Genomic DNA, 12,338 nt, shown 5'->3' with positions numbered 1-12,338 from the left:
ACCCAACACCAGCCCACACCCCACTGTCCCTACACAACCCACACTGACACAACCTCAGCCTCACATCCCATTGTCCCTACACAACCCACAATGACCCAACCTAAGCCCCCACCCCACTGTCCCTACACACCCCACACTGACCCAAACTCAGCCCCCACCCCACTGTCCCTACACACCCCACACTGACACAACCTCAGCCCCCCAACCCCACTGTCCCTACACAACCCACAATGACCCAACCCAAGCCTCACACCCCACACTGACCCAACCTCAGCCGCCACCCCACTGTCCCTACACATCCCACACTGACCCAACCCCAGCCCCCACCCCACTGTCCCTACACTCCCCACACTGACCCAACCTCAGCCTCACACCCCATTGTCCCTACACACCCCACACGGACCCAACCTCAGCCTCACACCCCACTGTCCCTACACACCCCACAATGACCCAACCTCAGTCTCACACCCCACTCTCCCTACACACTCCACACTGACCCAACCTCAGACCACACCCCACTGTCCCTACACACCCCACACACTGACCCAAACTCAGCCTCGCACCCCACTGTCCCTACACAACCCACAATGACCCAACCTCAGCCTCACACCCCACTGTCCCTACACACCCCACACTGACCCAACCCCAGCCCCCACCCCACTGTCCCTACACACCCCACACTGACCCAAACTCAGCCTCACATCCCATTGTCCCTACACACCCCACACTGACCCAACATCATCCTCCCACCCCACTGTCCCTACACACCCCACACTGACCCAACCTCTGCCTCACACCCCACTGTCCCTACACACCCCACACTGACCCAACGCCAACCCCCACCCCACTGTCCATACACACCCCACTCTGACCCAACCTCAGCCACACACCCCATTGTCCCTACACACCCCACACTGACCCAACCACAGCCATACACCCCATTGTCCCTACACACCCCACACTGACCCAACCTCAGCCTCACACCCCACTGTCCCTACACACCCCACACTGACCCAACCTCAGCCTCACACCCCAATGTTCGTACACACCCCACAATGACCCAACATCATCCCCACACCCCACTGTCCCTACACACCCCACACTGACCCAACCTCAGCCTCGCACACCACTGTCCCTAAACAACCCACAATGACCCAACCTCAGCCACACACCCCACTATCCCTACACAATCCACAATGACCCAACCTCAGCCCCCACCCAACTGTCCCTACACACCCCACACTTACCCAACCACAGCCTCACACCCCACTGTCCCTACACATCCCACACTGACCCAAACTCAGCCCCCACCCCACTGTCCCTACACACCCCACACTGACCCAACCTCAGCCTCACATCCCATTGTCCCTACACAACCCACAATGACCCAAACTCAGCCCCCCACCCCACTGTCCCTACACACCCCACACTGACCCAAACTCAGCGTCACACCCCACTGTCCCTACACATCCCACACTGACCCAACCTCAGCCCCCACCCCACTGTCCCTACACATCCCACACTGCCACAACCTCAGCCCCCACCCCACTGTCCCTACACATCCCACACTGACCCAACCTCAGCGCCCACCCCACTATCCCTACACATCCCACACTGACCCAACCTCAGCCTAACACCCCACTGTCCCTACACATCCCACACTGACCCAACCTCAGCCCCCCACCCCACTGTCCCTACACATCCAACACTGACCGAACCTCAGCCTCACACCCCACTGTACCTACACACCCCACACTGACCCACCTCAGCCACAGACCCCATTGTCCCTACACACTCCACACTGACCCAAGCTCAGCCCCCACCCCACTGTCCCTACACACCCCACACTGACCCAACCTGAGCCTCGCACCCCACTGTCCCTACACAACCCACAATGACCCAACCTCAGCCACACACCCCACTGTCCCTACACACCCCACACTGACCCAACCCCAGCCCCCACCCCACTGTCCCTACACACCCCACACTGACCCAACCTCAGCCTCACATCCCATTGTCCCTACACACCCCACACTGACCCAACCTCAGCCTCACACCCCATTGTCCCTACACACCCCACACTGACCAAACCTCAGCCTCACACCGCACTGTCCCTACATACCCCACAATGACCCAACCTCAGTCTCAGACCCCACTCTCCCTACACACGCAACACTGACCCAACCTCAGCCCCCACCCCACTGTCCCTACACACCCCACACTGACCCAACCTCAGCCTCACACCCCACTGTCCCTACACAACCCACAATGACCCAACCTCAGCCTCACACCCCACTGTTCCTAAACACCCCACACTGACCCAACCTCAGCCCCCCACACCACTGTCCCTACACACCCCACACTGACCCAACCTCAGCCCCCCACCCCACTGTCCCGACACATCCCACACTGACCGAACCTCAGACTCACACCCCACTGTACCTACACACCCGACACTGACCCAACCACAGCCCCCACCCCAATGTCCCTACACAACCCACAATGACCCAACCTCAGCCTCACACCCCACTGTCCCTACACACCCCACACTGACCCAACACCAGCCCACACCCCACTGTCCCTACACAACCCACACTGACACAACCTCAGCCTCACATCCCATTGTCCCTACACAACCCACAATGACCCAACCTAAGCCCCCACCCCACTGTCCCTACACACCCCACACTGACCCAAACTCAGCCCCCACCCCACTGTCCCTACACACCCCACACTGACACAACCTCAGCCCCCCCAACCCCACTGTCCCTACACAACCCACAATGACCCAACCCAAGCCTCACACCCCACACTGACCCAACCTCAGCCGCCACCCCACTGTCCCTACACATCCCACACTGACCCAACCCCAGCCCCCACCCCACTGTCCCTACACTCCCCACACTGACCCAACCTCAGCCTCACACCCCATTGTCCCTACACACCCCACACGGACCCAACCTCAGCCTCACACCCCACTGTCCCTACACACCCCACAATGACCCAACCTCAGTCTCACACCCCACTCTCCCTACACACTCCACACTGACCCAACCTCAGACCACACCCCACTGTCCCTACACACCCCACACACTGACCCAAACTCAGCCTCGCACCCCACTGTCCCTACACAACCCACAATGACCCAACCTCAGCCTCACACCCCACTGTCCCTACACACCCCACACTGACCCAACCCCAGCCCCCACCCCACTGTCCCTACACACCCCACACTGACCCAAACTCAGCCTCACATCCCATTGTCCCTACACACCCCACACTGACCCAACATCATCCTCCCACCCCACTGTCCCTACACACCCCACACTGACCCAACCTCTGCCTCACACCCCACTGTCCCTACACACCCCACACTGACCCAACGCCAACCCCCACCCCACTGTCCATACACACCCCACTCTGACCCAACCTCAGCCACACACCCCATTGTCCCTACACACCCCACACTGACCCAACCACAGCCATACACCCCATTGTCCCTACACACCCCACACTGACCCAACCTCAGCCTCACACCCCACTGTCCCTACACACCCCACACTGACCCAACCTCAGCCTCACACCCCAATGTTCCTACACACCCCACAATGACCCAACATCATCCCCACACCCCACTGTCCCTACACACCCCACACTGACCCAACCTCAGCCTCGCACACCACTGTCCCTAAACAACCCACAATGACCCAACCTCAGCCACACACCCCACTATCCCTACACAATCCACAATGACCCAACCTCAGCCCCCACCCAACTGTCCCTACACACCCCACACTTACCCAACCACAGCCTCACACCCCACTGTCCCTACACATCCCACACTGACCCAAACTCAGCCCCCACCCCACTGTCCCTACACACCCCACACTGACCCAACCTCAGCCTCACATCCCATTGTCCCTACACAACCCACAATGACCCAAACTCAGCCCCCCACCCCACTGTCCCTACACACCCCACACTGACCCAAACTCAGCGTCACACCCCACTGTCCCTACACATCCCACACTGACCCAACCTCAGCCCCCACCCCACTGTCCCTACACATCCCACACTGCCACAACCTCAGCCCCCACCCCACTGTCCCTACACATCCCACACTGACCCAACCTCAGCGCCCACCCCACTATCCCTACACATCCCACACTGACCCAACCTCAGCCTAACACCCCACTGTCCCTACACATCCCACACTGACCCAACCTCAGCCCCCCACCCCACTGTCCCTACACATCCAACACTGACCGAACCTCAGCCTCACACCCCACTGTACCTACACACCCCACACTGACCCACCTCAGCCACAGACCCCATTGTCCCTACACACCCCACACAGACCCAACCTCAGCCTCCCACCCCACTGTCCCTACACACCCTACAATGACCCAACCTCAGCCTCACACCCCACTGTCCCTACACACGCAACACTGACCCAACCTCAGCGCCCACCCCTCTGTCCCTACACAACCCACAATGACCCAACCTCAACCTCACACACCATTGTCCCTACACACCCCACACAGACCCAACCTCAGCCTCCCACCCCAATGTCCCTACACACCCTACAATGACCCAACCTCAGCCTCACACCCCAATGTCCCTACACACGCAACACTGACCCAACCTCAGCGCCCACCCCACTGTCCCTACACACCCCACACTGACCCAACATCAGCCTCGCACCCCACTGTCCCTACACAAACCACACTGACCCAACCCCAGCCCGCACCCCACTGTCCCTACACAACCCACACTGACACAACCTCAGCCTCACATCCAATGTCCCTAAACAACCCACAATGACCCAACCTCAGCCCCCACTCCACTGTCCCTACCCACCCCACACTGAACCAACCTCAGCCTCACACCCCACTGTCCCTACACATCCCACACTGACCCAACCTCAGCCCCCACCCCACTGTCCCTACACATCCCACACTGACCCAACCTCAGCCCTCCACCCACTGTCCCTACACATCCCACACTGACCCAACCTCAGCCCCCACCCCACTGTCCCTACACATCCCACACTGACCCAACCTCAGCCCCCACCCCACTGTCCCTACACATCCCACACTGACCCAACCTCAGCCCTCCACCCACTGTCCCTACACATCCCACACTGACCGAACCTCAGCCTCACACCCCACTGTACCTACACACCCCACACTGACCCAACCACAGCCCCCACCCCACTGTCCCTACACACCCCACACTGACACAACCTCAGCCGCCCAACCCCACTGTCCCTACACAACCCACAATGACCCAACCTCAGCCTCACACCCCACACTGACCCAACCTCAGCCCCCACCCCACTGTCCCTACACATCCCACACTGACCCAACCTCAGCCCCCACCCCACTGTCCCTACACACCCCACACTGACCCAACCTCAGCCTCACACCCCACTGTCCCTACACAACCCACAATGACCCAACCTCAGCCTCACACCCCACTGTTCCTACACACCCCACACTGACCCAACCTTAGCCCCCCACACCACTGTCCCTACACACCCCACACCGACCCAACCTCAGCCCCCCACCCCACTGTCCCTACACATCCCACACTGACCGAACCTCAGCCTCACACCCCACTGTACCTACACACCCGACACTGACCCAACCACAGCCCCCACCCCAATGTCCCTACACAACCCACAATGACCCAACCTCAGCCTCACACCCCACTGTCCCTACACACCCCACACTGACCCAACACCAGCCCACACCCCACTGTCCCTACACAACCCACACTGACACAACCTCAGCCTGACATCCCATTGTCCCTACACAACCCACAATGACCCAACCTAAGCCCCCACCCCACTGTCCCTACACACCCCACACTGACCCAAACTCAGCCCCCACCCCACTGTCACTACACACCCCACACTGACACAACCTCAGCCCCCCAAACCCACTGCCCCTACACAACCCACAATGACCCAACCCAAGCCTCACACCCCACACTGACCCAACCTCAGCCCCCACCCCACTGTCCCTACACATCCCACACTGACCCAACCCCAGCCCCCACCCCACTGTCCCTACACTCCCCACACTGACCCAACCTCAGCCTCACACCCCATTGTCCCTACACACCCCACACTGACCCAACCTCAGCCTCACACCCCACTGTCCCTACACACCCCACAATGACCCAACCTCAGTCTCACACCCCACTCTCCCTACACACTCCACACTGACCCAACCACAGACCCCACCCCACTGTCCCTACACACCCCACACTGACCCAAACTCAGCCTCGCACCCCACTGTCCCTACACAACCCACAATCACCCAACCTCAGCCTCACACCCCACTGTCCCTACACACCCCACACTGACCCAACCCCAGCCCCAACCCCACTGTCCCTCCACACCCCACACTGACCCAAACTCAGCCTCACATCCCATTGTCCCTACACACCCCACACTGACCCAACATCATCCTCCCACCCCACTGTCCCTACACACCCCACACTGACCCAACCTCAGTCTCACACCCCACTGTCCCTACACACCCCACACTGACCCAACCTCAACCCCCACACCACTGTCCCTACACACCCCACACTGACCCAACCTCAGCCCCCCAACCCACTGTCCCTACAATTTCCACACTGACCCAATCTCAGCCTCACTCCCCAATGTCCCTGCGCACCCCACACTGACCCAACCTCAGCCTCACACCCCACTGTCCCTACTCACCCCACACTGACTCAACCTCAGCCTCACACCCCACTGTCCCTACACACCCCACACTGACCCAACCTCAGCCCCCACCCCACTGTCCCTACACATCCCACACTGACCCAACCTCAGCCCCCACGCCACAGTCCCTACACATCCCGCACTGACCCAACCTCAGCCTCACACCCCACTGTCCCTACACAACCCTCACTGACCCAACCTCAGCCTCGCACCCCCACTGTCCCTACAATTTCCACACTGACCCAATCTCAGCCTCACTCCCCACTGTCCCTACACACCCCACACTGACCCAACCTCAGCCTCACACCCCACTGTCCCTACACACACCACACTGACACAACCTCAGCCTCACACCCCACTGTCCCTACACACCCCACACTGACCCAACCTCAGCCCCCACCCCACTGTCCCTACACATCCCACACTGACACAACATCAGCCTCACACCCCACTGTCCCTACACACCCCACACTGACCCAACCTCAGCCCCCACGCCACAGTCCCTACACATCCCGCACTGACGCAACCTCAGCCTCACACCCCACTGTCCCTACACATCCCACACTGACACAACTTCAGCCCCCCACCCCACTGTCCCTACACATCCCACACTGACCCAACCTCAGCCTCACACCCCACTGTACCTACACAGCCCACACTGACCCAACCTCAGCCCACCACCCCACTGTCCCTACACAACCTACAATGACCAAACCTCAACCTCACACCCCACACTGATCAAACCTCAGCCCCCACCCCACTGTCCCTACACATCCCACACTGACCCAACCCCAACCCCCACCCCACTGTCCATACACACCCCACTCTGACCCAACCTCAGCCACACACCCCATTGTCCCTACACACCCCACACTGACCCAACCTCAGTCTCACACCCCACTGTCCCTACACACCCCACACTGACCCAACCTCAGCCTCACACCCCAATGTTCCTACACACCCCACAATGACCCAACATCATCCCCCACCCCACTGTCCCTACACATCCCACACTGACCCAACCTCAGCCCTCCACCCACTGTCCCTACACATCCCACACTGACCCAACCTCAGCCCCCACCCCACTGTCCTTACACATCCCACATTGACCCAACCTCAGCCCCCACCCCACTGTCCCTACACATCCCACACTGACCCAACCTCAGCCCTCCACCCACTGTCCCTACACATCCCACAATGACCGAACCTCAGCCTCACACCCCACTGTACCTACACACCCCTCACTGACCCAACCACAGCCCCCACCCCACTGTCCCTACACATCCCACACTGACACAACCTCAGCCCCCACCCCACTGTCCCTACACATCCCACACTGACCCAACCTCAGCCCCCACCCCACTATCCCTACACATCCCACACTGACCCAACCTCAGCCTAACACCCCACTGTCCCTACACATCCCACACTGACCCAACCTCAGCCCCCCACCCCCACTGTCCCTACACATCCAACACTGACCGAACCTCAGCCTCACACCCCACTGTACCTACACACCCCACACTGACCCACCTCAACCACAGACCCCATTGTCCCTACACACCCCACACTGACCCAACCTCAGCCTCACACCCCACTGTCCCTACACACCCCACAATGACCCAACCTCAGTCTCACACCCCACTCTCCCTACACACTCCACACTGACCCAACCTCAGACCCCACCCCACTGTCCCTACACACCCCACACTGACCCAAACTCAGCCTCGCACCCCACTGTCCCTACACAACCCACAATGACCCAACCTCAGCCTCACACCCCACTGTCCCTACACACCCCACACTGACCCAACCCCAGCCCCCACCCCACTGTCCCTACACACCCCACACTGACCCAAACTCAGCCTCACATCCCATTGTCCCTACACACCCCACACTGACCCAACATCATCCTCCCACCCCACTGTCCCTACACACCCCACACTGACCCAACCTCAGCCCCCCAACCCACTGTCCCTACAATTTCCACACTGACCCGATCTCAGCCTCACTCTCCAATGTCCCTGCGCACCCCACACTGACCCAACCTCAGCCTCACACCCCACTGTCCCTACACAACCCTCACTGACCCAACCTCAGCCTCGCACCCCACTGTCCCTACAATTTCAACACTGACCCAATCTCAGCCTCACTCCCCACTGTCCCTAAACACCCCACACTGACCCAACCTCAGCCTCACACCCCACTGTCCCTACAATTTCCACACTGACCCAATCTCAGCCTCACTCCCCACTGTCCCTACACACCCCACACTGACCCAACCTCAGCCTCACACCCCACTGTCCCTACACACCCCACACTGACCCAACCTCAGCCTCACACCCCACTGTCCCTACACACCCCACACTGACCCAACATCATCCTCCCACCCCACTGTCCCTACACACCCCACACTGACCCAACCTCAGCCTCACACCCCACTGTCCCTACACACCCCACACTGACCCAACCTCAACCCCCACACCACTGTCCCTACACACCCCACACTGACCCAACCTCAGCCCCCCAACCCACTGTCCCTACAATTTCCACAGTGACCCAATCTCAGCCTCACTCCCCAATGTCCCTGCGCACCCCACACTGACCCAACCTCAGCCCCCACCCCACTGTCCCTTCACAACCCTCACTGACCCAAACTCAGCCTCGCACCCCACTGTCCCTACAATTTCAACACTGACCCAATCACAGCCTCACTCCCCACTGTCCCTACACACCCCACACTGACCCAACCTCAGCCTCACACCCCACTGTCCCTACACACACCACACTGACACAACCTCAGCCTCACACCCCACTGTCCCTACACACCCCACACTGTCCCAACCTCAGCCCCCACCCCACTGTCCCTACACATCCCACACTGACCCAACCTCAGCCCCCACGCCACAGTCCCTACACATCCCGCACTGACCCAACCTCAGCCTCACTCCCCACTGTCCCTACACAACCCTCACTGACCCAAACTCAGCCTCGCACCCCACTGTCCCTACAATTTCCACACTGACCCAATCTCAGCCTCACTCCCCACTGTCCCTACACACACCACACTGACACAACCTCAGCCTCACACCCCACTGTCCCTACACACCCCACACTGACCCAACCTCAGCCCCCACCCCACTGTCCCTACACATCCCACACTGACACAACCTCAGCCTCACACCCCACTGTCCCTACACACCCCACACTGACCCAACCTCAGCCCCCACCCCACTGTCCCTACACATCCCACACTGACACAACCTCAGCCTCACACCCCACTGTCCCTACACACCCCACACTGACCCAACCTCAGCCCCCCACCCCACTGTCCCTACAAATCCCACACTGACCCAACCTCAGCCTCACACCCCACTGTCCCTACACATCCCACACTGACCCAACCACAGACCCCACCCCACTGTCCCTACACACCCCACACTGACCCAACCTCAGCCCCCACCCCTCTGTCCCTACACATCCCACACTGACCCAACCACAGACCCCACCCCACTGTCCCTACACATCCCACACTGACCCAACCTCAGCCCCCACCCCTCTGTCCCTACACACCCCACACTGACCCAACCACAGACCCCACCCCACTGTCCCTACACACCCCACACTGACCCAACCTCAGCCCCCACCCCTCTGTCCCTACACACCCCACACTGACCCAACCACAGACCCCACCCCACTGTCCCTACACATCCCACACTGACCCAACCTCAGCCTCACACCCCACTGTCCCTACACATCCCACACTGACCCAACCACAGACCCCACCCCACTGTCCCTACACACCCCACACTGACCCAACCTCAGACCCCACCCCACTGTCCCTACACATCCCACACTGACCCAACCTCAGCCCCCCACCCCACTGTCCCTACACATCCCACACTGACCCAACCTCAGCCTCACACCCCACTGTCCCTACACATCCCACACTGACCCAACCTCAGCCTCACACCCCACTGTCCCTACACACACCACACTGACCCAACCTCAGCCCCCACGCCACTGTCCCTACACATCCCACACTGACCCAACCTCAGCCCCCCACCCCACTGTCCCTACACATCCCACACTGACCCAACCTCAGCCTCACACCCCACTGTCCCTACACATCCCACACTGACCCAACCTCAGCCTCACACCCCACTGTCCCTACACATCCCACACTGACCCAACCTCAGCCCCCCACCCCACTGTCCCTACACACCCCACACTGACCCAACCTCAGCCTCACACACCACTGTCCCTACACACCCCACACTGACCCAACCTCAACCCCCACACCACTGTCCCTACACACCCCACACTGACCCAACCTCAGCCCCCCAACCCACTGTCCCTACAATTTCCACACTGACCCAATCTCAGCCTCACTCCCCAATGTCCCTGCGCACCCCACACTGACCCAACCTCAGCCTCACACCCCACTGTCCCTACTCACCCCACACTGACACAACCTCAGCCTCACACCCCACTGTCCCTACACACCCCACACTGACCCAACCTCAGCCCCCACCCCACTGTCCCTACACATCCCACACTGACCCAACCTCAGCCCCCACGCCACAGTCCCTACACATCCCGCACTGACCCAACCTCAGCCTCACACCCCACTGTCCCTACACAACCCTCACTGACCCAACCTCAGCCTCGCACCCCACTGTCCCTACAATTTCCACACTGACCCAATCTCAGCCTCACACCCCACTGTCCCTACACACACCACACTGACACAACCTCAGCCTCACACCCCACTGTCCCTACACACCCCACACTGACCCAACCTCAGCCCCCACGCCACAGTCCCTACACATCCCACACTGACCCAACCTCAGCCTCACACCCCACTGTCCCTACACATCCCACACTGACACAACCTCAGCCCCCCACCCAACTGTCCCTACACATACCACACTGACCCAACCTCAGCCTCACACCCCACTGTCCCTACACAGCCCACACTGACCCAACCTCAGCCCACCACCCCACTGTCCCTACACAACCTACAATGACCAAACCTCAACCTCACACCCCACACTGATCAAACCTCAGCCCCCACCCCACTGTCCCTACACATCCCACACTGACCCAACCCCAACCCCCACCCCACTGTCCATACACACCCCACTCTGACCCAACCTCAGCCACACACCCCATTGTCCCTACACACCCCACACTGACCCAACCTCAGCCATACACCCCACTGTCCCTACACACCCCACACTGACCCAACCTCAGCCCCCACGCCACAGTCCCTACACATCCCACACTGACCCAACCTCAGCCTCACACCCCACTGTCCCTACACATCCCACACTGACACAACCTCAGCCTCACACCCCACTGTCCCTACACACCCCACACTGACCCAACCTCAGCCCCCACGCCACAGTCCCTACACATCCCACACTGACCCAACCTCAGCCTCACACCCCACTGTCCCTACACATCCCACACTGACACAACCTCAGCCCCCCACCCAACTGTCCCTACACATACCACACTGACCCAACCTCAGCCTCACACCCCACTGTCCCTACACAGCCCACACTGACCCAACCTCAGCCCACCACCCCACTGT

This window comes from Hemitrygon akajei, chromosome 16 (genome assembly GCF_048418815.1).
Source record: "Hemitrygon akajei chromosome 16, sHemAka1.3, whole genome shotgun sequence".
Lineage (NCBI taxonomy): Eukaryota > Metazoa > Chordata > Chondrichthyes > Myliobatiformes > Dasyatidae > Hemitrygon > Hemitrygon akajei.
Note: the sequence above shows the minus strand (reverse complement) of the source record.